Source organism: Haliaeetus albicilla, chromosome 27 (genome assembly GCF_947461875.1).
Source record: "Haliaeetus albicilla chromosome 27, bHalAlb1.1, whole genome shotgun sequence".
Lineage (NCBI taxonomy): Eukaryota > Metazoa > Chordata > Aves > Accipitriformes > Accipitridae > Haliaeetus > Haliaeetus albicilla.
The window spans coordinates 1,984,720-1,990,837 of NC_091509.1; the positions used below are offsets into that span (position 1 = coordinate 1,984,720).

A 6,118-nucleotide genomic window follows, 5' to 3' on the forward strand; every position below is an offset into this window, starting at 1 on the left:
GTAAACCACAATTTTCTAAATCTGACATCAGTGTGATGAGCGGAGAAATCTCTTTGCATGCGTCTCTGTTGTCATCCTTGTTCTCAGTAAGGAGAAGTTGCATGTGTGACTTTTCTTTCAATGGTGTCTGTCTGCTAAGGTAGTTTTCCTGTTGCATAATATTTGAGCACGGTGAAAAATTCTGTCTGTCCCGTTAGAGGCCAGGTGAAAAAGTTTGCTGTGGTATAGTTTGAAATGTGTAAAAGATGAAAAGGTAGTGTAAAAGTTCAGTTTGTCCTAGTTGTTAGATGAGCCCCACAGTTGTGGTTCCATGGATTTCCCCTTCTTTATTGTCCAAAGGAATTACTTTGAGGAACTGTGGCTTGCTCTTTGGTGTGAGCTCCTGTGTGAGCTTCCTGTGGACTTGTTAGCAGCTAGTTACCTTTTCTGTGTACCTACTACAGTTGACATAATTTGAAATGTTAAGCTACGATTCCTTCACTTGTGTAGGTTTCCCATTCTTGCCTTGCTTGTTGTCCAGGTCTAAAGCTGGGCCTCCTTGTGGCTGGGAACCCTCAAAACATGAAAAGACCTCTTACAGTTGTTGGGCTGAGGAAGCAGTTTCCATCCCTACCTTGAAGGTGTTCAGCTGCCAAGACAAAGACGTTGGCACACTTCTGTTTCCCTACAATGTCACTGAATGAAATGCTCTTTGCCTGTGGTCGCCACATGGCCAAAACAGTGGATATTGTCCATGGTGCCACTAAAGGCTGTGAATGCAGAGCAAGGAGGGTGTCAGGCTGGCTCCCAGCCAGGAAACCTGGTGGGTCAATGTGGTTTTGGCTGAGCAATGGTTTGATTTCATGCCTGGTGCCAAACCTTGTGACACCATGCAAAGAAATTACGTTGAGGAACTGTGGCCACGCTTTTTCGTGTGAGCTCCTGTGTGAGCCTCCTGGGAATTGTTAGCATCTAGTTACCTTTTCTGTGTACCTACTACAGTTGATGTAATCTGAAATGTTAAGCTGTGATTCCTTCACTTGTGTAGGTTTCCCATTCCTGCTTTGTTTCTTTGTCCAGGTCTGAAGTTGGACAGTAGAGAGAAAATATGACAAAAGGCTCATGGGTCGAGATAAGGACAGGGAGAGATCACTCAGCAATTACTGTCACAGGCAAACCCGGCTTGACTTGAGGAAATTAATTTTATGTATTGCCAGTTAAAGTCAGAGTAGGATAATGAGAAATAATGACAAACTAAAAACACCTTCCCCCCACTCCTCCCTTCTTCCCAGGCTCAGCAGCAAGTTTTACCTCTTCTTGAATAGGTTATGACAGAGGTGCTATCACTGTTGCTGATTAGCTCAATTTGGCCAGTGGTGGGTCCATCTTGGAGCCAGCTGGAACTGGATATGTCATACATGAGGGAAGCTTCTGGCATCTTCTCACAGAAGCCATCCCTGTAGCCCCGTGCTAACAAAACCCGGCCACGCAAACCCAGTACAGAACACAAAGACTTTCATATACTTCTGTTTCCCTGAAATGTTGCTGAATGAAATGCGCTTTTACCTGTGGCCGACATACGGCCAAAAGTTGGATATTATCCATGGTTCAACTACAGGCTGTGAATGAAGAGCAAGGAGGGTGAGAGGCTGCCTTTGAACCAGGAAAATAGGTGGGTCATTGTGGCTTTGTCTGGGCAATGGTTTGATTTCATGCCTGGTGCCAAGGCCTGTGCCATCCATGCTGTGATCCTGGTTTCCCTGTCCTGAAAGGTAATGGTAGTCCTCTAACAATAATGAAGTGTTTGTGCATGTTGTGGTTTAACCCCAGCCAGCAACTAAGCACCACGCAGCCACTCACTCCCTTCCCCCACACACAGTGGGATGGGGTAGGGAATCAGGGGAAAAAAAGAGAAAACTCATACAGTTTAATAGAACAGAAAAGAACAACTTAATAATGATAACAGTAACAATAATAAAATGGCAATACTAATAAAATGATTGGACTATACAAACCAAGTGAGGCACAGTGCAATTGCTCACCACTCAACGTCCCATGCCCAGTTAGTTGCCAAGCAGCGATCCCCTCCCCAGCCCCACCGCCACCGGTTATATACTAGGCATGACGTCACATGGTAGGGAATACCCCTTTGGCCAGTTTGGGTCAGCTGTGCTGGCTGTGTGTCTCCTCCCAGCTTCTTGTACCCTGCCAGCCTTCATGCTGGCTGGGCATGAGAAGCTGAAAAATCCTTGGCTTGGTCTAAACACTACTTAGCAACCAATGAAAACATCAGTGTGTTCTCAACAGTCTTCTCATACAGAAATCAAACCATACCACTGTTATCAGCTGCTAGAACGAAAATTAACTCTATCCCAGCTGAAGTCAGGACAGCGCAATAACTGTGCCTGTAGAACGATGATGGTCCTCCTGCTAGCAGAGGACTTTTTGGCAGGGACACCGGTGGGAAGCGGAGCCTGAGCACCAGCGCGAGCACAGAAGAGCCGCCCATGGACACTGAAGGGCCACATGTCTATAAGCCCACGCTCTCTCACTGTTTTCCTTGAGCCTTTCTGAACCTCTGTCCTCTTTCCCCTGGGTTTCCCTGGGTGACGTGGAAGGGAAGTGCTGATCTGTGTCTCCAGGAAGGAATGAAAGAAGGAACAGTGTAACCACCATCCATTCAGAGCAGCAAGTTGACTCTGTTTGTGCTGAGTAAAATGGTAGAAACTAAAACGGGTGTCCCTGAAACCTTTTGATTTCTAGTGAAATCACCTGACTCTGCATAACGACTCTGCAACATGGTCAGCTTTGTGTTGCAGAGCTTGTTTTCCTTTCTCAATGCTTTTTCCCATTGGGATGCACTTGGACCCGATTGATAGCATTGGACACATAGCTGTTGGTTATTGCTGGTTTTATAATGGAAGTTCAAAAGGAAATGAGTGTGCGGTTCCATGAATAGATAAATGAAAGTTTGTTCTGTGTAAAGAATGGAAGGACTCTCCCTGTCTGCACTCCCAGCTTTTGGAGGAAGGCTGCTGCAGAAACGGTCGCATTAGTGGGATGGATTAATTTTTTCCAGGCATGAGTTCTCTGTGTTCTTGCTGCAGCTATTTCTCACTGTTCATTCCATCCTTGGAGGTAGCCCCTTCCTTGCCTATCGAGGTGAGGGTGAAGGGAGATGTTGATGTACAGCTGAGGGTAGAAAAGCATTTCCCTGAAGGGCTGTAGTTGCTATGTCATAAATACAGGATTTTGTCCATCCATACCTTGAAGTTTCCATCCATACCTTGAAGGTTTAGAGCTGCCAACACAAAGACTTGAATAGAGTTCTGTTTCTCTACAGTGTTGCCTAGTGAAATGCTCTTTTGCCTGTGGCTGATACATGGCCAAACCTTGGATGTTGTCCATGGTGCAAATAAAGGCTGTGAATGCAGAGCCAGCAGGCTGGCTCCCAAGCAGGAAAATTGGTGGGTCTATGTGGCTTTGGCTGAGCAATGGTTTCATTTCATGCCTGGTGCTAAGGCCTGTGCCATTCATGCTGTGATCCTGGTTCCCCTGTCCTGAAAGGCAATGACAGTCCTCCAGCAATAAAGCGTTTGTACAATAACTATCCCTGCAGAAAAATGATGCACGGTTAGATCCTGTGTGAAACCTCCTTTATCCATCTTCATCTCCCTGTAACATCTGCGATGTAGAGTTTCCTCATAGTTGTAATTACACTGTCTTTCATGCCTTTGTTTCCTGGAAAGTCATGGTTCATTTTGCCCCATTTCTGGATAGTTCTTTATCTTTGGAGACTCGGAGTGTTGTTCTGCAGCAAATCCTTACATCCCCTGGCAAGCCCTCAGCCACTGGAAGACAGAATTTTATGTATGAGAAAAAGAAAGCAGAAGCTAAAAGAGAATCTGTTATACTTTCTCAGAAGACTTAGCTTGAGAAAGTGGCCTGTGATTAGGCGTTTCCACTTATGGCTTCAGACTTGTGGGAGACAAGCGGGCCACAGAGGAGAAAAAGTGATGAGAGCTGATGAGTTTTTCATAAAAGGGCCCCCTCCTACTCTGCAGTCCAGAGTAAGACTTCAGGGTTGCATGGGCAGCTTGAGAACGCAACGGCTCCCAGGTGCTCTGGGGGATGAATTTCCATGCCCACAGTGAAGACCGAGACATCTTCCTGGTGAGTTTCTCTGACAGTACTTTTAATGCTTCCCTGCATTGCTTGTCTGATTGTTTTTTTTTTCCTTTTCTTGCCCCCTCCCTGCCCCCTGGTGTTCTATGTATGTAGTTTTAGTTATAAGTAGTGGCATATCTTCATTTAGCAATGCCTTGTGTGTTAGTGCCTCTTGCTCATGTTACAGCTGGTGTGGAAGGCAGGAGATGTAAGGGGGGTACATCTGTGTTCTGGTTTTGTTATGGGTGAATAGATGTAAACATGACCTTTGAGGAAGTTGCATCTCTGTGGAACAGTGCGTGTGACAAAAGAGGAGAAGAGATTTCTCCTAAGTGAAGACTTTGATGACCCAGTCTCTGTTGGATGACTGCTTGTCTTTTAGTTTGGCCATGTTAACTTTCATGTGCTTTTGAATACTTATGTTTCTTGTGAGAATAGTAGTGAGCAGACAAATGTATGTCCTTTCTTGGTATGATCGTGATGCATTAACCTCTCATGACGTGTGTGTGCCAGTTATGAGGGTCAGAAGCTAACCTGCAAGTTGTGTGGGGTTGGAGAGAAATGATAACAATGATGTAGGGGTGGAATGTCTTGTAATTCCTGTGTGAAACCTCCTCTATCCGTGTATTTCTCCCTGTAACGTTTTGATGGAGAGTTTCATCAAAGTGGTAATTACATTTTCCCATCCTTTGATCTGCCTTCACGCCTTGTTTCCCAGAAGGTCATGCTTCATGTTTTCCACTTGTGGATTGTTCTTTTGCAGTTGGAACTGTGAGTGTTTTTTTTGCAGCAAATACTGACTTCCCTCGAGAACCACGTGAAGACAAGACTTTTTTGTGTGAGGAAAATGAAACAGAATTGAAAACTGAGTCTCTCACATGCCCTTATACCTAGATAAAGACCTTTGATAAAGCATTTATGCAGCAGAAAAAGTCACAAGGACTGACGGATTTCCAAAAGCCACCCCCCCTACTATGTAGTCCAAAGTAAGACTTCAGGGCTTTGCTTGTGGGTTCACACCTCAGTCACTTCCAGGTGCTCTGGGAGATGAATTTTCAAGGCAGAGTTGCATCAAGCCTCTGTACATTCCAGTGGTCAAATACTTATCTCAGTGGAGAAAGTCAGAGTGTTTGGGTTTTGTTTATTAATAATCAGAAACGGCTGAGAGATTTGAGCTGCTGCTTTGCAAGAAGGAACTCATGGAGAACATTTGCACAACCCCCTACCCATCACTTACTCCAAGTGGATAACAAGAACTAATGAAGATCAATGAGCATTATTGCATAGCGGCAGTCACCTCTGATCCCCCTCTGGCAAGCTGGCTACTCAGGAAGGTGGTACAGACTGGTGTAGAGTACTGCTGGCCAATCCCACCTCTTGTTCTTATGTCTCTGAGGACTACAAGGCTACGTGTCCCTCTGTGTGATTTCCTAGCCTGCACAGGCCTGGATGTGTCACAGTAGCAAATCACCTGCCCCATCTTGCTTAGTGAGAGGTACTTGTTTTGGCTTCTTTGGTTTAATTAAGTGCTGCTGAGTTTTGTTGTTCTTATTAAAGGAACACATGGCGCCTAGTAAAGGCATGCCATGCAGTAAAGGCAAGAGAGACCTAGCAGCCCTTCTAAATCACTGCAACTTGCCTAGCTTACACCTTGAGGCCTCAGCGACTTGTGGCAGAGCAACTGCAAATCACAGCACTGAAGTACCTGCCCCAATGAGGTCAGATGGAGGTTTTGGGTTTGTATATTAATCACCAGAAATCATTGACAAGCTTTCAGCTGATCAGGCAGTCCTTGCACGGGCTGGGCTGGCCAGCTGGTGGGACTTTTCCCTAGAAGCTCCCAAAATCACAGAGAGAGAAAAATACAGAATCGAGCCTTATGGCAGGCCTCAGACTTTGGCGTTTCCAGCAAGAGCACTGAAGGTTTTTCTGGATGGAAGAGGAGTCAGCGTCAGGATGTGCACATGGCAAA

The 6,118-nt window shown here is 45.6% G+C and overlaps 1 protein-coding gene across 1 annotated transcript in view; it reads left to right on the forward strand.

The window, feature by feature from the left end:
* LOC104323151 (protocadherin gamma-C5-like) overlaps positions 1-6,118 on the forward strand; it is a 181,597-nt gene that overhangs the window by 17,086 nt on the left and 158,393 nt on the right. The window lies entirely within an intron of this gene.